Raw genomic sequence first — 24,757 nt, 5'->3', positions numbered from 1 at the left:
AAAAAAATTAAAAAAAATAAATAAAAGCATTACTTTAAATTCTTTACCAAGCACATTAATTATCTCCATTTCAATTAGGTCTATTTCTGAAGTTTTGCTTTTTCTTTCTTTTGGAGCATATTCTTCTGACCCCGCCCCCCCCATTACACCTGACTTTGTTTCTACGAATTAGGTAAAATAGGCACATCACCTAACTTGAATAAATGTTTTTTTGTATAACTGTCCCCCATGTAGATTGTGCTTGATGAATTTTCCTGGCTGGCTGCAGCTATGGTTGTCATGGGCTAGAAGTCCAGAGACCTTCACAAAGTGGCATCTTGGCTGGATAGCTAAAACCAATGCTGGTGCAGGTCAGGGGTCCTTGGGTTCTAAGTGCTGAGAGCACCCTAGCAGGACAGATGAAGCTGAAGTAGGTACAATCCAGTGTATCAGGGGGTACTGTGCAGTGGGCACCCTGTCAGGCCAACTAAGGCTAAAGTGGATGCCAGCCAGGCTGTCCTAGAGGCACCCTGGCATGACAGCAAAAGTTGAAATGGGTGCGTTTCAGGAGCAGGAGACATAACTGGATTTTCTAACACAGAGAAAAAGGCAGAGCCTTACACAAAATGCCAAGATGGAAGAATTCATCTGAAATGAGAGAACAAGATAAGGCCCTGGCCAGAGATCAAAGCAAAACAGATTAAGTAATATGCCTGAAGGAGAATTTCAAGCAACAATCATAAGGATACTCACAGGGGTTGAGAAAAGAATACAAGACATCAGGGAGACCCTTACTGCAGAGATAAAAGAATTAAAAAAGAATCAATCAGAAATAAAGAATTCAATAAGATTGGAAACAGGCTTGATGGATGAAAGCAGGCTGAAGAAGCAGAGGAATGAATTAGTGATATAGAATACAAAATAACGAAAAATAATGAAGCTGAATGAAAGTGAGAGAGACTTATGGAACACAATAGACTTAGGGATATCAGTGACTACATCAAACAGAATAACATTGATATTATAGGAGACCCAGAACAAGAAGTGAGAGAAAATGGATAGAAAATTTATTTGAGGAAATAATAGGTGAAAACTTCACTAATCTGGGGAAGGAAACAGACATCCAGATTCAGGAGGCACAGAGGACTCTCATCAAAATCAACAATAACAGGCCAACACCGATCTACATTGTAATTAAATTTGCAAAATATACTGATAAAGAAAAACCTTTGGCACAAAAACAGACACATAGACCAATGGAATAGAATAGAAACCCCAGAACTAGACCCACAAACGTATGGCCAACTCATCTTTGACAAAGCAGGAAAGAACATCCAATGGAAAAAAGACAGCCTCTTTAACAAATGGTGCTGGGAGAACTGGACAGCAACATGCAGAAGGTTGAAACTAGACCACTTTCTCACACCATTCACAAAAATAAACTCAAAATGGATAAAGGACCTAAATGTGAGACAGGAAACCCTCAAAACCTTAGAGGAGAAAGCAGGAAAAGACCTCTCTGACCTCAGCCGTAGCAATCTCTTACTCGACACATCCCCAAAGGCAAGGGAATTAAAAGCAAAAGTGAATTACTGGGACCTTATGAAGATAAAAAGCTTCTGCACAGCAAAGGAAACAACAACAAAACTAAAAGGCAACCAACGGAATGGGAAAAGATATTTGCATATGACATATCGGACAAAGGGCTAGTCTCCAAAATCTATAAAGAGCTCACCAAACTCCACACCCGAAAAACAAATAACCCAGTGAAGAAATGGGCAGAAAACATGAATAGACACTTCTCTAAAGAAGACATCCGGATGGCCAACAGGCACATGAAAAGATGTTCAGCGTCGCTCCCTATCAGGGAAATACAAATGAAAACCACACTCAGGTATCACCTCATGCCAGTCAGAGTGGCCAAAATGAACAAATCAGGAGACTATAGATGCTGGAGAGGATGTGGAGAAACGGGAACCCTCTTGCACTGTTGGTGGGAATGCAAATTGGTGCAGCCGCTCTGGAAAGCAGTGTGGAGGTTCCTCAGAAAATTAAAAATAGACCTACCCTATGACCCAGCAATAGCACTGCTAGGAATTTATCCAAGGGATACAGGAGTACTGATGCATAGGGCCACTTGTACCCCAATGTTCATAGCAGCACTCTCAACAATAGCCAAATTATGGAAAGAGCCTAAATGTCCATCAACTGATGAATGGATAAAGAAACTGTGGTTTATATACACAATGGAATATTACATGGCAATGAGAAAAAATGAAATATGGCCTTTTGTAGCAACGTGGATGGAACTGGAGAGTGTGATGCTAAGTGAAATAAGCCATACAGAGAAAGACAGATACCATATGGTTTCACTCTTATGTGGATCCTGAGAAACTTAACAAGAACCCATGGGGGAGGGGAAGGAAAAAAAAAAGAAGAGGTTAGAGTGGGAGAGAGCCAAAGCATAAGAGACTCTTAAAAACTGACAACAAACTGAGGGTTGATGGGGGGTGGGAGGGAGGGGAGGGTGGGTGATGGGTATTGAGGAGGGCACCTTTTGGGATGAGCACTGGGTGTTGTATGGAAACCAATTTGTCAATAAATTTCATTAAAAAAAAAAAAGAAACCTTAAAAGCAGCAAAACAAGTCATTTATTTACAAGGGAAGACCCATCAGGCTAGCTGGATATTTCTCAACAGAAAGGTGGCAAGCCAGAAAGGAATGGCAGGATATATTCAGAGTGCTGAATGGGAAAAATCTGCAGACAAGAATACTCTATCCAGTAAGGTTATCATTCAGAATAGAAGGAGAGATAGTTTCCCAAATAAAAACTAAAGGAATTTGTGACCAATAAACCCAACCTGCAAGTAATACTAAAGTAAAGGGGACTCTTTGAGTGGATAAGAAAGATGAAAAGTGACAAAGACAAGAAAATATATTATCAGAAAAAATCTCCAGGAACAATGACAAAACAAGTAATGGCACTAAATATGTATCTATCAATAATTACTCTGAATGTAAATGAACTAAATGCTCCAATCAAAAGACATAGGGTGTCAGAATGGATTAAAAAAAACAATATCCATCTACATGCTGACTACAAGAGACTCCTTTTAGACCTAAAGACATTTGCAGATTGAAAGTGAGGGGATGCAGAAATATTTGCCACACAAAAAGATGTCAAAAGAAAGCCAGAGTAGCAACACGTATATTGGACAAAGTAGACTTTAAACCAAAGACTGTAACAAGAAATGAAGAAGGGCACTATATCATAATAAAGGGGTCTATACAACAATAAGACCTAAAAATTGTAAACATTTGTGCACCAAAAATAAGAGCACCCAAATATGTAAAACATTTAGTTACAAACATAAAGGAACTATTGGGTAATAACACAATAATAGTAGAGGACTTTAACACAACACTTACATCAATGTACCAATCAGCTAAACAGAAAATAAAGAAACAATAGCTTTGAATGACACAGTGGACCAGATGAACTTAACATATATATTCAGAACATCCCATCCCAAGAAAGCAGAATACACATCATTTCAAGTGTACATCGGACATTCTACAGAATAGATCAAATACTAGGTCAAAAATCAGGTCTAAAATACTACAAAAAGATTCAGATCATATCATGCAACCGTTCTGACCACAATATTATGAAAGTTGGAATCATCTCAGGAAAATTTTGGAAAGACCACAAATACAAATAGATTAAACAACATGCCACTGAACAATGAATGAGTCAATCAGCAAATCGAAAAAAAAAGTATATATATATATATGTATATATATATATATATATATATATATATATATACATACATATATCCCAAGAGGGATGTATATAGCAATATAGGTCTAACTTAAGAAGACGGGGCTCCTGGGTAGCTTAGCCGGTTGGGCAGCCGACTTCAGCTCAGGTCATGATCTCACAGCACGTGAGTTCGAGCCCCAAGTCTGGCTCTGTGCTGACGGCTCAGAAATTTGTTTCTCTCCGTGTGTCTCCCTCTCTGCCCCTAACCCACTCGCATCCTGTCTCTGTCTCTCTCAAAAATAAGTAAACATTAAAAAAAATTTTTTTAAAAAGAAGCAAGAAAAAAATATCAAATAAAAAACCCAACCTTACACTTAAGGAAACTACAAAAAGAACAACATACAAAGCTTAAAGGCAGCACAAGGAAGGAAATAATATTACACTAGAAATAAGTGATATAGAAACTAAAAAATACAGAACAGATCAATAGAACCAGGAGGTGATTCTTTGTAAAAACAAATAAAATTGATAAACTTTTAGCCAGATGTATCAAAAAGACGAAAGAAAGGAAAAACAAAAAAATAAAATCACAAATCAGAGAGGAGAAGTAACAACTAACACCACAGAAGCACAAAGAGTAATAAGAGAATATTATGAAAAACTATATGCCAACAAATGGGAGAACTTGGAAGAAATGGATAAATTCCAAAAAAAATATAAACTACCAAAACTGAAACAGGAAGAAATAGAAAACTGGAACAGACTGATAACCCACCAAAAAAACGAATCAGTAATCAAAAATCTCCGTGTAAACAAAATTCCAAGGCCATATGGAGTCACAGGGGAATTCTATCATTTAAAGAATAGTTAATACCTATTCTTCTTAACCTATTCCAAAACAAAAAAGGAAAGACAACTTCCAAATTCATTCTATGATGCCAGCATTACCCTGATACCAAAACCAGATAAAGACTCCACTGAGAAAGAGAACTACAGGCCAATATCCATGATGAACATGGATGCAAAATTTCCCAATAAAATACTAGCAAACTGAATCTAACAATACATTAAAGGAATCATTCACCATGACCAAGTGGGATTTATTCATGAGTTGCAAGGGTGGTGCGGTATTTGCAAATCAAACAATGTGATACACCACATTAGTAAAAGAAAGGATAAGAACCATATGACCATTAGAATAGATGCAGAAAATGCATTTGACAAAATATCACATCCTTGTCACATCCTTGTTGATGAAACATTCAACAAAGAAGGTTTAGAGGAACATACCTCAACATCATAAAGGCCATCTATTTAAAATCCACAACTAATATCATACCCAATAGGGGAAAACTGACAGTTTTTCCTCTTTGCTCAGGAACAAGACAGGGATGTCCACTCTCACCACTGTTATTTAACATAGTACTGGAACTCCTAGCCTCAGCCATCAGACAACAAAAAGAAACAAAGTTACCCAAATAAGCAAGAAAGAAGTAAAATTTCATTATTTTCAGATAACATGATACTCTATATAAAAACCTAGGAAGACTCCACCAAAAAACAGCACTGAGGAGCTAAAATGGCAAGGTTAGAAGGACCTAAGCTTGTCTTGTCCCTTGAAAACAGCTAGATAAATATCAATTCCTTCTGAATACCTAAGAAATCTGAGGACTGACAGAACAAAGCGCACAACTAGAGGGAGAGAGGAGACCACATCATGGAAGGTAGGAGATGCAGAGACAAGATGTGGGGGAGAAAAGGATCATAGGCACTTCAGAGTGGAAGGAATCCTGGTCATGGAGAGAGGAGAGAGGAGGGAGGAGAGAGGAGAGAGGAGAGAGGAGGGAGGAGGGAGGAGAGAGGAGAGGGGAGAGAGGAGAGCGCACAGTAAACAGGGATTCACACAAGGAAAACACTTACCCAAAGCCATTGACTTGCAAAACCAGAGGAAGTTATTTTCATGAGGTTTTACAACCAGCAGGGCTCACTTTTAGCAGTCCGTGTTGTGACTGGTGGGGAGCTCAGCAGGTGCTGCAGTGTTCCTATGGATAAGGATGGCATATAGTCTGTACCAGATGGCATGATCAGAGCATCCTCTGGGATTCACTGGGAGAATTTTCCCCCTTTTTGTACTGCATCTAGGAGAGATGGCATTGAATCTTCAGGGACAAAAAGGCCTGCAGGCAACATTACCATGTCCTGTCCTTCAACATAGGTTCAGAAACACTTGCTGAGGGTGGCTAACATGGACACGGCTCTTTGCTGTACTTCACAGCAAAATCCATGCCCCTAAACTTTGGTGTGACTGTCCTTATGGAATAACCCTGCATCACTCACAGTGCAGTGAGACCCTCCTCCAGAGGACCAGTGCAGATCCCCACCATGCCAGAATCCTAACGTTTGTTGTTTTAAAACTCAGCCAGCCTGTCTGGAATACAATGTATGTGCACTAGACTGCCAGGTGGGCAGACAGCCCAGATACAGACAGGGTGAAGGCAGGGATCAGAGGGACGCCTGGGACACATGAAGGGATATTGTTTCCTCTCCTGGGAGGGCTACCGAAAACTGTCGGTATGAACAGTTTTCTCCAGGACATGGGAGGAGGCTGGCACCATTTCTCCCCTCTGCCCCTCAGTATAAACTAACTTCAGTAAGCAGCACAGCACCAACAGTGGCGGTCCAAACCACTTACACCAAACCCACATCCCTGTGCTCTGCAGGTGCTGCTTTTGTCAGGCAAGTATGCCTGAGAACCAAAGCCATGGGCCACTCCCCTGGAAGACCATCACAAAACCTCCACAGACACCATGTCCGCTGACCAGTGTTCTGCAAAAAATCAGCTCTAGTAGAAAGAGCATCAGGTCTCTTAAGAAGCAGACCAGAGCAAACCTGGTTAAAACTCGCCACACTCTGGACAGGGACCAAACACTCCCCACTGAAGGCAAGAAACTTTGTGCAAGACTAACTTGAAGGAAAATGTATACAAAACACAGCAGCAGAGTACACACAGCATACACCATTGATACTTCCCAAAGGGCCAGGACCTGAACAGTATATAACCTCTACCTTATAAAGCCATTACTCTCAGGACCAGTAAACATGACAGGCTTTCCTAACACACAAAAGAACACAGAGACCTAGACAATAGGCTATTATTGAGGAATTCACCCCAAAAGAAAGAGCAAGAAAAGGCCATGGCCAGGGATCTATTTAAAACAGATAAAAGTAATATGCTTGACCAGAATTTAAAGCAAAAATCACAAAGATACTAGCTGGGCATGATAAACTCATAGAAGACACCCTTACTGCAGAGATAAAAGACCAAAAAGGTCAGGACAAAATAAAAAGAGCCATAAGCAAGATGCAAAACCAACTGGTGGTAATGATGACAAAGATGATAGAAACAGAGAAAAGAATAAGTGATACAGAAGATAAAATTCTGGAAAATAATGAATATGAAGAAAGGGAAAGAAAAATATTGGATCACGAATATAGACTTAAAGAACTCAATGACTCCAAAAAGAGTAATAACATTTGGATCATAGGAATCCCAAAGAAGAGAGCAGAACGGATTCTCCAGAGCCAAGCATAGACAAGAGGCCCACAGAAGAGGGTAGGAAGGGGAGAGAGGCGGTGCGTGCCACACGGACTGGCGAGAGGGCACCGGGGCATAGGGGCAGCCCGCCGGCAAAGCAGAGCCCCTGAGTCTGCTTTGCAAAAGCAGAGGGGCCGGACAAAGTGTGTTCAGACAGCAAGCAGGACTTAACAGCTGGAAGGTTATAAGCTAACAGCTCTGCTCGGAGAGCAGGAAGGCTGGAGGAAAACGGGAGGGAGAGTTATTGAGCCCCGGATGACAAGCTCAGCTTGGTGGGGAACAAAGGTGCTCGCCAGCACCATCTCCCTCGCCCACCCCCAGTCAAAATCCCTAAGGGAACCAGTTCCTGTCAGGGAACTTGCTTGCACTGCACAAACACCCAACGCGGTGCTTCTGCGGATCCATCCCTACGGCGGGTCTGACTCCCTCCTGGTGCCACAGGGCCCCTCCCAAAGCGGATCAGGAATGAAAAGCCAGCTGAGCCTGCCCCTCCCACACCTGTGCACCTTGCCGATCCACCCCAGCTAATACACCAGATCCCCAGCACCACAAGCCTGGCACTGTCCAAGTAGCCCAGACAGGCCATGCCACCCCACAGTGAATCCCACCCCTAGGAGAGGGGAAGACAAGGTACACACCAGTCTGACTGCGTCCCCAGCGGTGGGCTGGGGGCAGACATCAGGTCTGACTACGGCCCCGCCAACCAATGAAGTTATTCAAGACAGCACAGGGGAAGTGCCCTGCAGTTCCGCATCACTCCAGGGACTATCCAAAATGACAAAACAGAAGAATTCCCCTCAAAAGAATCTCCAAGAAATAATGACAGCTAACAAACTGATCAAAAATGATTTAAACAATATAACAGAAAGTGAATTTAGAATAATAGTCATAAAATTAATCATTGGCTTGACAACAGTATAGAGGACAGCAGAGAATCTATTGCTACAGATCAAAAGACTAAGGAACAGCCAGGAAGACCTAAAAAATGCTATAAATGAGCTGCAAAATAAAATGGAGACAACCACACCTCAGATTGAAGAAGCAGAGAAAATACGTGAGATAGAAGATAAAATTATGGAAAAAGAGGAAGCTAACAAAAAGAGAGATAAAAAATTCCAGGAGTGTGAGGGGAAATTTAGAGAACTAAATGATGCACTAAAGAGGAATAATCTACGCATAATTGGTATTCCAGAGGAGGCAGAGAGAGGGAAAGGTGCTGAAGGTGTACTTGAAGAAATCATAGCTGAGAACTTCCCTGATCTGGGGAAGGAAAAAGGCAATGAAATCCAAGAGGCACAGAGAAGTCCCTTCAGACGTAACTTGAATCGATCTTCTACACGACATATCATAGTGGAACTGGCAAAATACAAGGATGAAGAGAAAATTCTGAAAGCAGTGAGGGATGAACATGCTATAACATATAAAGGGAGACCTATAAGACTCGTGACCGATCTCTCTTCTGAAACTTGGCAGGCCAGAAAGGAATGGCAGGAGATCTTCAATGTGATGAACAGAAAAAAATATGCAGCTGAGAATCCTTTATCCAGCCAGTCTGTCATTTAGAATACAAGGAGAGGTGGGGCGCCTGGGTGGCTCAGTCGGTTAAGCATCCAACTTTGGCTCAGGTCATGATCTCACGGTCCGTGAGTTCGAGCCCCGCGTCGGGCTCTGTGCTGACAGCTCAGAGCCTGGAGCCTGTTTCAGATTCTGTGTCTCCCTCTCTCTCTGCCCCTCCCCTGTTCATGCTCTGTCTCTCTCTGTCTCAAAAATAAATAATAAAAAAATGTTAAAAAAATTAAAAAAAAAAAAAAGAATACAAGGAGAGGTAAAGCTCTTCCCAATCAAAAACCGGAGGAATTCATCACGACTCAACCAGCCCCCCAAGAGATCCTAAGGGGGACCCTGTGAGACAAAGTACTAGAGACATTGCTACAAGTATGGAACCTACAGACATCACAAGGACTCTAAACCCATATCTTTCTATAATAACACTGAATATAAATGGACTAAATGCTCCAACCAAAAGACATAGGGTATCAGAGTGGATAAAAAAACAAGACCCATCTATTTGCTGTCTACAAGAGACTCATTTTAGACCCGAGGACACCTTCAGACTGAAAGTAGGGGGAAGGAAAACTATCTATCCTGCTACTGGAAGTCAAAAGAAAGCTGGAGTAGCCATACTTATATCAGACAAACTAGACTTTAAATTAAAGGCTGTAACAAGAGATGAAGAAGGGCATTATATAATAATCACAGGGTCTATCCATCAGGAAGAGCTAACAATTATAAGTGTCTATAGCCGAATACGGGAGCCCCCAAATATATGAAACAATTACAAACATAAGCAACCTTCTTAATAAGAATGTGGTAATTGCAGGGGACTTTAACACCGCACTTACAACAATGGATAGATCATCTAGACACACGGTCAATAAAGAAACAAGGGCCCTGAATGATACATTGGATCAGAGGGACTTGACAGATGTATTTAGAACTCTGCATCCCAAAGCAACAAAATATACTTTCTTCTCCAGTGCACATGGAACATTCTCCAAGATAGATCACATTCTGGGTCACAAAACAGCCCTTCATAAGTATACAAGAATTGAAATCATACCATGCATACTTTCAGACCACAATGCTATGAAGCTTGAAATCAACCACAGGAAAAAGTCTGGAAAAACTCCAAAGCATGGAAGTTACAGAACACCCTACTAAAGAATGAATGCATCAACCAGGCAATTAGAGAAGAAATTTAAAAATATATGGAAACAAAGGAAGATAGAAATACAGCAATCCAAACACTTTGGGATGCAGCAAAGACAGTCCTGAGAGGAATATATACTACAGTCCAGGCCTATCTCAAGAAATAAGAAAAATCCCAAATACAAAATCTAACAGAACACCTAAAGGAAATAGAAGCAGAACAGCAAAGACACCCTAAACCCAGCAGAAGAAGAGAAATAATAAAGATCAGAGCAGAAATAAACAATATATAATCTAAAAAAACTGTAGAGCAGATCAATGAAACCAAGAGTTGGTTTTTTGAAAAAATAAACAAAATTGATAAACCGCTAGCGAGGCTTCACAAAAAGAAAAGGGAGATGACCCAAATAGATAAAATCATGAATGAAAATGGAATTATTACAACCAATCCCTCAGAGATATAAGCAATTATAAGGGAATACTATGAAAAATTATATACAAACAAACTGGAAAACCTGGAAGAAATGGACAAATTTCTAAACACCCACACACTTCCAAAACTCAATCAGGAGGAAATAGAAAGCTTGAACAGACCCATAACCAGTGAAGAAATTGAATCGGTTATCAAAAATCTCCCAACAAATAAGAGTCCAGGACCAGATGGCTTCCCAGGGCAGTTCTACCAGACATTTAAAGCAGAGATAATACCTATCCTTCTCAAGCTATTCCAAAAAATAGAAAGGGAAGGAGAACTTCCAGACTCATTCTATGAAGCCTGTATTACTTTGTTTCGTAAAGCAGACAGAGACCCAGTAAAAAGAGAGAACTACAGGCCAATATCCCTGATGAATATGGATGCAAAAATTCTCAATAAGATACTAGCAAATTGAATTCAACAGCATATAAAAAGAATTATTCACCATGATCAAGTGGGATTCATTCCTGGGATGCAGGGCTGGTTCAACATTCACAAATCAATCAATGTGATACATCACATTAATAAAAGAAAAGATAAGAACCATATGATCCTGTCAATCGATGCAGAAAAGGCCTTTGACAATATTCAGCATCCTTCTTAATAAAAACCCTCGAGAAAGTCGGGATAGAAGGAACATACTTAAACTTCATCAAAGCCATTTATGAAAAGTCCACAGCTAACATCATCCTCAATGGGGAAAAACTGAGAGCTTTCTCCCTGAGATCAGGAACACCTCAGGGATGTCCACTCTCACTGCTATTGTTTAACATAGTGTTGGAAGTGCTAGCATCAGCAATCAGACAACAAAAGGAAATCAAAGGCATCAAAATTGGCAAAGATGAAGTTAAGCTTTCACTTTTTGCAGATGACATGATATTATACATGGAAAATCCGATAGACTCCACCAGAAGTCTGCTAGAACTGATACATGAATTCAGCAAAGTTGCAGGATACAAAATCAATGTACAGAAATCAGTTGCATTCTTATACACTAACAATGAAGCAACAGAAAGACAAATAAAGAAACTGATCCCATTCACAATTGCACCAAGAAGCATAAAATACCTAGGAATAAATCTAACCAAAGATGTAAAAGATCTGTATGCTGAAAACTATCCTATGAAGGTAATTGAAGAAGATATAAAGAAATGGAAAAACATTCCATGCTCATGGGTTGGAAGAATAAATATTGTCAAAATGTCAATAGTACCCAAAGCTATCTACACATTCAATGCAATCCCAATCAAAATTGCACCAGCATTCTTCTCCAAACTAGAACAAGCAATCCTAAAATTCATATGGAACCACAAAAGGCCCCGAATAGCCAAAGGAATTTTGAAGAAGAAGACCAAAGCAGGAGGCATCACAATCCCAGACTTTAGCCTCTACTACAAAGCTATCATCATCAAGACAGCATGGTATTGGCACAAAAACAGACACATGGACCAATGGAATAGAATAGAAACCCCAGAACTAGACCCACAAAAGTATGGCCAACTAAACTTGACAAGGCAGGAAAGAATATCCAATGGAACAAAGACAGTCTCTTTAACAAATGGTGCTGGGAGAACTGGACAGCAACATGCAGAAGGTTGAAACTAGACCACTTTCTCATACCATTCACAAAAATAAACTCAAAATGGATAAAGGACCTGAATGTGAGACAGGAAACCATCAAAAACCCTAGAGGAGAAAACAGGAAAAAACCTCTCTGACCTCAGCCGCAGGAATTTCTTACTTGACACATCCCCAAAGGCAAGGGAATTAAAAGGAAAAATGAACTATTGGGACTTCATGAGGATAAAAAGCTTCTGCACAGCAAAGGAAACAACCAACAAAACTAAAAGGCAATCAACAGAATGGGAAAAGATATTTGCAAATGACATATCAGACAAAGGGCTAGTATCCAAAATCTATAAAGAGCTCACCAAACTCCACACTGAGAAACAAATAATCCAGTGAAGAAATGGGCAGAAAACATGAATAAACCCTTCTGTAAAGAAGACATCCAGATGTCCAACAGCCCCATGAAAAGATGCTCAATGTCGCTCCTCATCAGGGGAATAGAAATCAAAACCACACTCAGATATCACCTCAGGCCAGTCAAAGTGGCCAAAATGAACAAATCAGGAGACTATAGATGCTGGAGAGGATGTGGAGAAACGGGAACACTCTAGCACTGTTGGTGGGAATGCTAACTGGTGCAGTCGCTCTGGAAAACAGTGTGGAGGTTCCTCAAAAAATTAAAAATAGACCTACCCCATGACCCAGCAGTAGCACTGCTAGGAATTTACCCAAGGGATACAGGAGTACTGATGTATAGGGGCACTTGTACCCCAATGTTTATAGCAGCACTTTCAACAATAGCTAAATTATGGAAAGAGCCTAAATGTCCATCAACTGATGAATAGATAAAGAAATTGCAGTTTATATACCAATGGAGTACTACGTGGTAATGAGAAAGAATGAAATATGGCCCTTTGTAGCAACGTGGATGGAACTGGAGAGTGTGATGGTAAGTGAAATAAGCCATAGAGAGAAAAAGAGATACCATATGTTTTCATTCTTATGTGGATTCTGAGAAACTTAACAGGAACCCATGGGGCAGGGGAAGGAAAAAAAAGAGAGAGAGGTTAGAATGGGAGAGAGCCAAAGCATAGGAGACTCTTAAAAACTGAGAATAAACTGAGGGCTGATGGGGGTGAGAGGGAGGGGAGGGTGGGTGATGGGTATTGAGGAGGGCATCTTTTGGATGAGCACTGGGTGTTGTATGGAAACCAAACTGGCAATAAATTTCATATATTAAAAAAAAAAAAAGAATCCCAAAGAAGAAAAGAGGGAATGGGGGCAGAAGGTTTTTCAAGGAGATTTAGTCGAAAATTTCCCTAATCTGGGGAAGGAAACAGATAACCAAATACAGGAAGCTCAGAGAAATCCCATCAATTCAACAAAAGAAAGCCACCAGCAACACATATGGTTGTTAATTTGCAAAATATAGAGATAAAACTCCTAAAGCAGCAAGACAAAAGAAATCCTCAATTTACAAAGAAAGACAAATAAGTGTAGCAGCAGATCTGTTCACAAAAACATCACAGATCAGAAGGGAGGACATGATATATTCAACATTCTGAATGGGAACAATATGCAGCCATGTATATTCTATCAAGCAAAGCTATCATTCAGAATAAAAGTCTGGAGAAAGAGTTTCCCAGACAAAAACAAAAACAAAAACACTGAAGGAGTTTTGACCAATAAACTAGCCCTGCAAGAACTATAAAAGGGGACTCTTTTTTTTTAACGTTTATTTATTTTTTGAGACAGAGAGAGACAGAGCATGAACGGGGGAGGGTCAGAGAGAGGGAGACACAAAATGTGAAGCAGGCTCCAGGCTCCGAGCTGTCAGCACAGAGACCTACGCGGGGCTCGAACTCACAGACCGTGAGATCATGACCTGAGCTGAAGTCGGCCGCTCAACCGACTGAGCCACCCAGGCGCCAAAAGGGGACTCTTTGAGTGGGAAAGATAAACCAAAAGTGACAAACACTAGAAAGAAACAAAATCTCCAGAAACAATAAAAAAACAAGTAATAAAATTGCACTAAAGTCATATCTATCAATAATTACTCTGAATGTAAATGGACTAAATGCTCCAATACAAAGACACAGGTGTCAGAATGGATAAAAAAATCAAGACCCATCAATATGCTGCCTATAAGAGACCCATCTTATACCTAAACATACCTGTAGATTGAACGTGAGGGGATGGAGAAATATTCACCATGCAAATGGAAGTCCAAAGGAAGCTTGAGTAGCAACACTTATATCAGACAAGCTAGATTTTAAGCCAAAGACTGTAACAAGCAATGAAGAAGGGCACTATATAATAATAAAGGGGTCTATCCAACAAGAAAATCTAACATTTGTGAATATTTATGCCCCCAATATGAAAGAACCCAAATATATAAAACATTTAGTAATAAACATAAAAAAAACTCATTGATAATAATACAATAATAATAGTAGGAAACTTTAACTCCCCACTTATATCAATGGATAGACCATCTAAGCGGAAAATCAACAAGTAAACAAGGGCTTTGAATGACATACTAGACTGGATGGACTTAACAGATATATCCAGAACATTTTATCCTAAAGCAGCAGAAAAATTCTTTTCAAGTACACATGGAAAATTCTCCAGAATAGATCAAATACTAGCTTACACATAAAGCCTCAACAAGTACAAAAAGATTGAGATTGTACCATGCATCTTTCCAACCACAAGGCTATGAAACTTGAGGTCAACCACAAGAAAAACTTTGAACGACCACAAATACATGAAGGTTAAAGAACACCCGACTAAAGAATGAATGGGTCAACCAGGAAATCAAAGAAGAAATGGAAAAAGTACGTGGAAACAAAGGAAAATGAAAACATGATGTTCCAAAACCTTTGGGATGCAACAAAAGCAGTTATAAGAGTGAAGTATATAGGAATACAGGCCTACCTCAAGAAGAAAGAAAAACCTCAAATATGCGACCTAACCTTACACCTAAAGGAACTACAAAAGGAAGAAATAAAGCCTAAATCCAGCAGAATAAGGGAAATAATAAATATTAGAGAATAAATAAATGACATAGAAACAAAAATAATCCAGTAGAACATATCAGTGAAACCAGGAGCTGGTTCTTTGAAAAAAAAATAAAACAAAATTGATTAACCCTTTGCCAGAAATATCAAAAAGAAAAATGAAAGGACCTAAATAAATAAACTCACAAATAGGACACGAGAAATCAAACCAACAGGGCAGAAAGAAAAACAAGTATAAGGGGCGCCTGGGTGGCTGAGTTGATTAAGCATCCTATTTTGGCTCAGGTCATGATCTCATGGTTTGTGAGTTTGAGCCCCGCATCAGGCTGTGTGCTGACAGCTCAGATCCTGGAGTCCGCTTGGGATTCTGTCTCCCTCTCTCTCCACCCCTTCCCTGCTCACACTCTGTCTCTCTCTGTCTCTCAAAAATAAATAAATGTTTACAAATTTTTTTTAATAAAATAAAAATAAAAACAAGTATAAGAAAATATTATGAAAAATTATGTGCCAACAAATGGACAACCTGGAAGAAAAAGACAAATTTCTAGAAACATATGAACTACCAAAACTGAAACAGGAAGAAATAAAAAACTTTACCAGACTAATAACCAGCAAAGAAATTGAATCAAGAATCAAAAATATTCAAATAAACAAAAATCCAGGGACAGATGGTTTTACAAGGAAATTCTACCACACATTTAAAGGAGAGTTAATACCTGTTCTTCCTAACCTATTCCAAAAAATAGAAATGGAAGGACAACTTCCAAATTCATCTATGATTCCAGCATTATCCTAAATCTGATCCCATTCAAAGACTCCACTAAAAAAAGAACTACAGTCCAATACCCTGATGAGCAACAATGCAAAAATTCTCAACAAAATACTAGTAAATCAAATCCAAGTATACATCAAGTGATTCATTCACCATGATCAAGTGAGATTTGTTCCTGAGTTGCAAGGGTGGTTCAATAATTGCAAATCAATAAACATGATACACCACATTAATTTAAAAAGGATAGGAACAAAGATATCCTCTTAATACATGCAGAAAAAGCATTTCACAAAGCACAACATCCATTCTTGATGGAAACCCTCAACAAGGTAGGAATACAGGGAACATACCTCAACATAAAGGCCACATACAAAAACCCTCAGCTTGAACCCTTGCTCGAACGTGTACCTCTTCTCGCTCCGGGCCCATTTCAACATGGGGGTTTCTATAACGGAACTATACCTGGCATCTGGTTCTTACTTCAGGGCCATAAAATCCTCAAATCCAATCCTTCAACTCTCTCAAATGGGACATCTCGATGGACTAATGACTAATCAGCCCATGATCACACATAACTGTGGTGTCATGCATTTGGTATTTTTTAATTTTAGGGGCGCGAACTTGCTATTACTCAGCTATGACCTAAAGGTCCTGACTCAGTCAAATATATTGTAGCTGGGCTTATTCTCTATGTGGGGTCTCCACACGTACAACAAACAAGGTGCAATTCAGTCAATGGTCACAGGACATATACTTAAATTCCTAATGTTTCACAGGACACGGCAAGGGTGCACCCACGTATATGCGTACACATGTACACGTACACACGTACGTGTACACACGTACACGTATATGCATACACGTACACACGTACACGTACACATGTACACGTATACATACACATACACACGTATACACGTATACACATGCAAACATTTTGATTTAGTAAATAACTAGCTTAATCAAACCCCCCTTACCCTCCCGTTAACCTTATTTATAATAATATGTGTCTATTTCTGTCTTGCCAACCCCCAAAAACAAGACTAAACCCGTACCTAGACATAAGGCCTAAGAATCAATGCTCATAAACTTTACCAATCCCCTATCATTGCTAACTATTAATACTAAATCATAACTCTGTTTGCAGCTATCTATAGATACACTAACCCAATCTCTAATTCGTCCCTATTGAACAATATTTTATATACCTAAATAACCCTATACTCCAGTTAATGTAGCTTAAATGTATAAATCAAGGCACTGAAAATGCCTAGATGAGTCGCCAGACTCCATAAACACAAAAATTTGGTCCTGGCCTTTCCATTAGTTATTAATAAGATTACACATGCAAGCCTCCGCATCCCGGTGAAAATGCCCTCTAAGTCACCCAGTGAACTAAAGGAGCTGGTATCAAGCACACAATCATTGTAGCTCATAACACCTTGCTCAGCCACACCCCCACGGGATGCACCAGTGATAAAAATTAAGCTATGAATGAAAGTTCAACTAAGCTATATTAAACAAGGGTTGGTAAATTTCCTGCCAGCCACCGGGGTCATATGACTAACCCAAACTAATAGACCCACGGCATAAAGCATGTTACAGAGAAAAAAAAAACATACTAAAGTTAAACCTTAACTAGGCTGTAAAAAGCTACAGTTAACATAAAAATACAGCACGAAAGTAACTTTAATATCTCCGACTACACGATAGCTAAAACCCAAACTGGGATTAGATACCCCACTATGCTTAGCCCTAAACTTAGATAGTTAGTTCAAACAAAACTATCCGCCAGAGAACTACTAGCAACAGCTTAAAACTCAAAGGACTTGGCGGTGCTTTACATCCCTCTAGAGGAGCCTGTTCTATAATCGATAAACCCCGATACACCTCACCATCTCTTGCTAATTTAGCCTATATACTGCCATCTTCAGCAAACCCTAAAAAGGAAGAAAAGTAAGCACAAGTATCTTAACACAAAAAAGTTAGGTCAAGGTGTAGCCCATGAGATGGGAAGCAATGGGCTACATTTTCTATGACTAGAACACCCACGAAAATCCTTATGAAAGTAAGTATTAAAGGAGGATTAGTAGTAAATTTGAGAATAGAGAGCTCAATTGAATCGGGCCATGAAGCACGCACACACCGCCCGTCACCCTCCTCAAGGGATAAATCCCTAAAGAAACCTATTCAAACCACTATACCCACAAGAAGAGACAAGTCATAACAAGGTAAGCATACTGGAAAGTGTGCTTGGATAACAAGATGTAGCTTAAACAAAGCATCTGGCTAACACCCAGAAGATTTCATATTAAACTGACCATCTTGAGCCAAAGCTAGCCCAAACATCCATAAACCCAACTAACACTAGAAAGTAAAACAAAACATTCAGTTACCCTAAAAATTATAGGAGATAGAAATTTAACTTGGCGCTATAGAGAAAGTACCACAAGGGAAAGATGAAAGAAAAAATTAAAAGCACCACACAGCAAAGATTACCCCTTGTACCTTTTGCATAATGAATTAGCTAGAACAACGTAACAAAGAGAACTTCAGCTAGGTCCCCCGAAACCAGACGAGCTACCCATGAACAATCTATTATAGGATGAACTCGTCTATGTTGCAAAATAGAAGATTTATGGGTAGAGGTGAAAAGCCTAACGAGCCTGGTGATAGCTGGTTGCCCAGAACAGAATCTTAGTTCAACTTTAAACTTACCTCAAAAACCTCTAAAATTCTAATGTAAGTTTAAAATATAGTCTAAAAAGGTATAGCTTTTTAGAATTAGGATACAGCCTTTATTAGAGAGTAAGCATAAATACAAACCATAGGTGGCCTAAAAGCAGCCATCAATTAAGAAAGCGTTCAAGCTCAACAATCAAAACATCTTAATGTCAAAAAACGCAACTAACTCCTAATTTAAAACTGGGCGAATCTATTTAACAATAGAAGCAATAATGCTAATATGAGTAACAAGAAGTATTTCTCCCTGCATAAGCTTATATCAGAACGGATAACCACTGATAGTTAACAACAAGATAAATATAACCTAACCATAAACAGAATATCAAACTAATTGTTAACCTAACACAGGTATGCAAATTAGGGAAAGATTAAAAGAAGTAAAAGGAACTCGGCAAACACAAGCCCCGCCTGTTTACCAAAACATCACCTCTAGCATTTCCAGTATTAGAGGCACTGCCTGCCCGGTGACACTAGTTAAACGGCCGTGGTATCCTGACCGTGCAAAGGTAGCATAATCATTTGTTCCCTAAATAGGGACTTGTATGAATGGCCACACGAGGGCTTTACTGTCTCTTACTTCCAATCCGTGAAATTGACCTTCCGGTGAAGAGGCGGGAATATAACAATAAGACGAGAAGATCCTATGGAGCTTTAATTAACCGACCCGAAGAGACCTCATTAATTAACCGACAGGGACAACAAACCTCTATATGGGCCGATAATTTAGGTTGGGGTGACCTCGGAGAACAAAATAACCTCCCAGTGATTTAAATCTAGATTAACCAGTCAAAAGTATTACATCACTTATTGATCCAAAAACTTGATAAACGGAAAAAGTTACCCTAGGGATAACAGCGCAATCCTATTTCAGAGTCCATATCAACAATAGGGTTTACGAACTCGATGTTGGATCAGGACATCCCGATGGTTCAGCAGCTATCAAAGGTTCATTTGTTCAACGATTAAAGTCCTACGTGATCTGAGTTCAGACCGGAGTAATCCAGGTCGGTTTCTATCTATTAAATAATTTCTCCCAGTACGAAAGGAGAAGAGAAATAAGGCCCACTTTACCAAAGCACCTTTAACCAAATAGATGATATAATCTTAATCTAGACAGTTTATCCAACTACACTACCTGAGAGCTCGGGTTTGTTAGGGTGGCAGAACCTGGTAATTGCATAAAACTTAAGCTTTTATTATCAGAGGTTCAATTCCTCTCCCTAACAACATGTTCATAATTAATATCCTCTCATTAATCATCCCCATTCTCCTTGCGGTAGCCTTCCTGACCTTAGTTGAACGTAAAGTACTAGGTTATATACAACTCCGCAAAGGACTAAATGTCGTAGGACCATGTGGCCTACTCCAACCTATCGCAGGCGCCGTAAAACTCTTCACTAAAGAACCCCTCTGACCCCTCACATCCTCTATATTTATATTCATTATAGCACCCATCCTAGCCCTCACGCTAGCCCTAACCATATGATTTCCATTGCCTATACCATACCCACTCATTAACATAAACCTAGGAGTATTATTTATACTAGCCATATCAAGCCTAGCTGTCTACTCTATCCTATGATCAGGGTGGGCTTCAAATTCAAAATACGCCCTAATAGGAGCTCTAAGAGCTGTAGCCCAAACAATCTCATATGAAGTCACACTAGCTATTATCCTCCTATCAGTATTACTAATAAATGGATCCTTTACACTAGCCACACAAATCATCACCCAAGAATATATATGACTAATTATTCCTGAATGACCCCTAGCCATAATATGATTCATCTCATGATTCCCCTCAATGGGGAAAAAACTGAGAGCTTTTTCTCTATGGTCAGGAAAAAGATAAGGATGCTTATTCTCACCACTGTTATTCAACATAGTACTGGAAGTCCTAGCAACGCTATTCAAAGACAACAAAATAAATGCATCCAAATTGGCAAGGAAGACGTCAAAGTGTCAAAATTTGCAGATGACATGATACTCTATGGAGAAAGTACAAAAGACCCCCCCACCTTCAAAAATTACTAGAACTGATACAAAAATTCAGGAATGTCACAGGATACAAAATCAGTATACAGAATTTCTTTGTGTTTCTTTTTTTTTCAATATATGAAATTTATTGTCAAATTGGTTTCTATACAACACCCAGTGCTCATCCCAAAAGGTGCCCTCCTCAATACCCATCACCAACCCTCCCCTCCCTCCCACCCCCCATCAAACCTCAGTTTATTCTCAGTTTTTAACAGTCTCTTATGCTTTGGCTCTCTCCCACTCTAACCTCTTTTTTTTTCCTTCCCCTCCCCCATGGGTTTCTGTTAAGTTTCTCAGGATCTACATAAGAGTGAAACCATGTGGTATCTGTCTTTCTCTGTGTGGCTTATTTCACTTAGCATCACACTCTCCAGTTCCATCCACGTTGCTACAAAGGGCCATATTTTGTTCTTTCTCATTGCCATGTAGTACTCCATTGTGTATATGAACCACAATTTCTTTATCCCTTCATCAGTTGATGGACATTTAGGCTCTTTCCATAATTTGGCTATTGTTGAGAGTGCTGCTATAAACATTGGGGTACAAGTGCCCCTATGCATCAGTACTCCTGTATCCCTTGGGTAAATTCCTAGCAGTGCTACTGCTGGGTCATAGGGTAGGTCTATTTTTAATTTTCTGAGGAACCTCCACACTGCTTTCCAGAGCAGCTGCACCACTTTGCATTCCCACCAACAGTGCAAGAGGGTTCCCATTTCTCCACATCCTCTCCAGCATCTATAGTCTCCTGATTTGTTCATTTTGGCCACTCTGACTAGCCTGAGGTGATATCTGAGTGTGGTTTTGATTTGTATTTCCCTGATAAGGAGCGATGTTGAGCATCTTTTCATGGGGCTGTTGGCCATCCGGATGTCTTCTTTAGAGAAGTGTCTATTCATGTTTTCTGCCCATTTCTTCACTGGGTTATTTGTTTTTTGGGTGTGGCGTTTGGAGAGCTCTTTATAGATTTTGGATACTAACCCTTTGTCTGATATGTCATTTGCAAATATCGTTTCCCATTGCATTGGTTGCCTTTTAGTTTTGTTGGTTGTTTCCTTTGCTGTGCAGAAGCTTTTTATCTTCATAAGGTCCCAGTAATTCATTTTTGGTTTTAATCCCCTTGCCTTTGGGGATGTGTCGAGTAAGAGATTGCTACGGCTGAGGTCAGAGAGGTCTTTTCCTGCTTTCTCCTCTAGGGTTTTTGATGGTTTCCTGTCTCACATTCAGGTCCTTTATCCACTTTGAGTTTATTTTTGTGAATGGTGTGAGAAAGTGGTCTAGTTTCAACCTTCTGCATGTTGCTGTCCAGTTCTCCCAGCACCATTTGTTAAAGAGGCTGTCTTTTTTCCATTGGATGTTCTTTCCTGCTTTGTCAAAGATGAGTTGGCCATATGTTTGAGGGTCTAGTTCTGGGGTTTCTATTCTATTCCATTGGTCTATGTGTCTGTTTTGGTGCCAATCCCATGCTGTCTTGATGATGACAGCTTTGTAGTAGAGGCTAAAGTCTGGGATTGTGATGCCTCCCGCTTTGGTCTTCTTCTTCAAAATTACTTTGGCTATTCGGGGCCTTTTGTAGTTCCATATGAATTTTAGGATTGCTTGTTCTAGTTTTGAGAAGAATGCTGGTGCAATTTTGATTGGGATTGCATTGAATGTGTAGATAGCTTTGGGTAGTATTGACATTTGACAATATTTATTCTTCCAATCCATGCGCACGGAATGTTTTTCCATTTCTTTATATCTTCTTCAATTTCCTTCATAAGCTTTCTATAGTTTTCAGCATACAGATCTTTTACATCTTTGGTTAGATTTATCCCTAGGTATTTTAAGCTTCTTGGTGCAATTGTGAATGGGATCAGTTTCTTTATTTCTCTTTCTGTTGCTTCATTGTTAGTGTATAAGAATGCAACTGATTTCTGTACATGGATTTTGTATCCTGCAACTTTGCTAAATTCATGTACCAGTTCTAGCAGACTTTTGGTGGAGTCTATCAGATTTTCCATGTATAATATCATGTCATCTGCAAAAAGTGAAAGCTTGACTTCATCTTTGCCAATTTTGATGCCTTTGATTTCCTTTTGTTGTCTGATTGCTGATGCTAGCACTTCCAACACTATGTTAAACAACGGCGGTGAGAGTGGGCATCCCTGTCGTGTTCCTGATCTCAGGGGGAAAGCTCTCAATTTTCCCCATTGAGGATGATGTTAGCTGTGGGCTTTTCATAAATGGCTTTGATGATGTTTAAGTATGTTCCTTCTATCCCGACTTTCTCAAGGGTTTTTATTAAGAAAGGGTGCTGGATTTTGTCAAAGGCCTTTTCTGCATCGATTGACAGGATCATATGGTTCTTATCTTTTCTTTTATTAATGTGATGTATCACGTTGATTGATTTGTGAATGTTGAACCAGCCCTGCATCCCAGGATTGAACCCAACTTGATCATGGTGAATCATTCTTTTTATATGCTGTTGAATTCGATTTGCTAATATCTTATTGAGAATTTTTGCATCCATATTCATCAGGGATATTGGCCTGTAGTTCTCTTTTTTTTCTGGGACACTGGTTTAGGAATCAAAGAAATACTGGCTTCATAGAATGAGTCTGGAAGTTTTCCTTCCCTTTCTATTTCTTGGAATAGCTTGAGAAGGATAGGTATTATCTCTGCTTTAAACGTCTGGTAGAACTCCCCTGGGAAGCCATCTGGTCCTGGACTCTTATTTGTTGGGAGATTTTTGATAACCGATTCAATTTCTTCACTGGTTATGGGTCTGTTCAAGCTTTCTCTTTCCTCCTGATTGAGTTTTGGAAGCGTGTGGGTGTTTAGGAATTTGTCCATTTCTCCCAGGTTGTCCATTTTGTTGGCATATAATTTTTCATGGTATTCCATAATAATTGTTTGTATCTCTGAGGGATTGGTTGTAATAATTCCATTTTCATTCATGATTTTATCTATTTGGGTCATCTCCCTTTTCTTTTTGAGAAGCCTGGCTAGAGGTTTGTCAATTTTGTTTATTTTTTCAAAAAACCAACTCTTGGTTTCATTGATCTGCTCTACAGTTTTTTTAGATTCTATATTGTTTATTTCTGCTCTGATCTTTATTTCTCTTCTTCTGCTGGGTTTAGGCTGTCTTTGCTGTTCTGCTTCTATTTCCTTTAGGTGTGCTGTTAGATTTTGTATTTGGGATTTTTCTTGTTTCTTGAGATAGGCCTGGATTGCAATGATATTTACTCTCAGGACAGCCTTCGCTGCATCCCAAAGCATTTGGATTGTTGTATTTTCATTTTCGTTTGTTTCCATATATTTTTTAATTTCTTCTCTAATTGCCTAGTTGGCCCACTCATTCTTTAGTAGGGTGTTCTTTAACCTCCATGCTTTTGGAGGTTTTCCAGACTTTTTCCTGTGGTTGATTTCAAGCTTCATGGCATTGTGGTCTGAAAGTATGCATGGTATGATTTCAATTCTTGTATACTTATGAAGGGCTGTTTTGTGACCCAGTATATGATCTATCTTGGAGAATGTTCCATGTGCACTTCAGAAGAAAGTATATTCTGTTGCTTTGGGATGCAGAGTTCTAAATGTATGTGTCAAGGCCAGCTGATCCAATGTATCATTCAGGGCCCTTGTTTCTTTTTTGACCGTGTGTCTAGATGATCTATCCATTTCTGTAAGTGGAGTGTTATAGTCCCCTGCAATTACCACATTCTTATCAATAAGGTTGCTTATGTTTGTTAGTAATTGTTTATATATTTGGGGACTCTGGTATTCGGCGCATAGACATTTATAACTGTTAGCTCTTCCTGATGGATAGACCCTGTGATTATTATATAATGCCCTTCTTCATGTCTTGTTACAGCCTTTAATTTAAAGTCCAGTTTGTCTGATATAAACATGGCTATTTCAGCTTTCTTTTGGCTTCCAGTGGCATGATAAATAGTTCTCCATCCCCTCACTCTCATCTAAAGTTGTCCTCAGGTCTAAAATGAGTCTCTTGTAGACAGCAAATAGATGGGTCTTATTTTTTTTAATCCATTCTGATACCCTATGTCTTTGGTTGGTGCTTTTAGTCCATTTACATTCAGTGTTATTATAGAAA

At 39.5% G+C, this 24,757-nt stretch overlaps 1 long non-coding RNA gene across 1 annotated transcript; it reads right to left on the bottom strand.

Moving 5' to 3' along the window:
- Positions 1-8,784: 8,784 nt before the first annotated feature.
- Positions 8,785-18,510, bottom strand: LOC122477556. The gene is made up of 3 exons (XR_006295721.1): positions 17,926-18,510; positions 14,083-14,087; positions 8,785-8,796 (listed from the first exon to the last, which is right to left on the bottom strand). It is a non-coding gene; the product is annotated as an uncharacterized LOC122477556 (long non-coding RNA).
- Positions 18,511-24,757: the final 6,247 nt, after the last annotated feature.

This window comes from Prionailurus bengalensis, chromosome X (assembly GCF_016509475.1).
Source record: "Prionailurus bengalensis isolate Pbe53 chromosome X, Fcat_Pben_1.1_paternal_pri, whole genome shotgun sequence".
Classification (NCBI taxonomy): domain Eukaryota; kingdom Metazoa; phylum Chordata; class Mammalia; order Carnivora; family Felidae; genus Prionailurus; species Prionailurus bengalensis.
The sequence above is the reverse complement of the archived record's forward strand: the minus strand, read 5'-3'. Positions and strand labels throughout refer to the sequence as shown.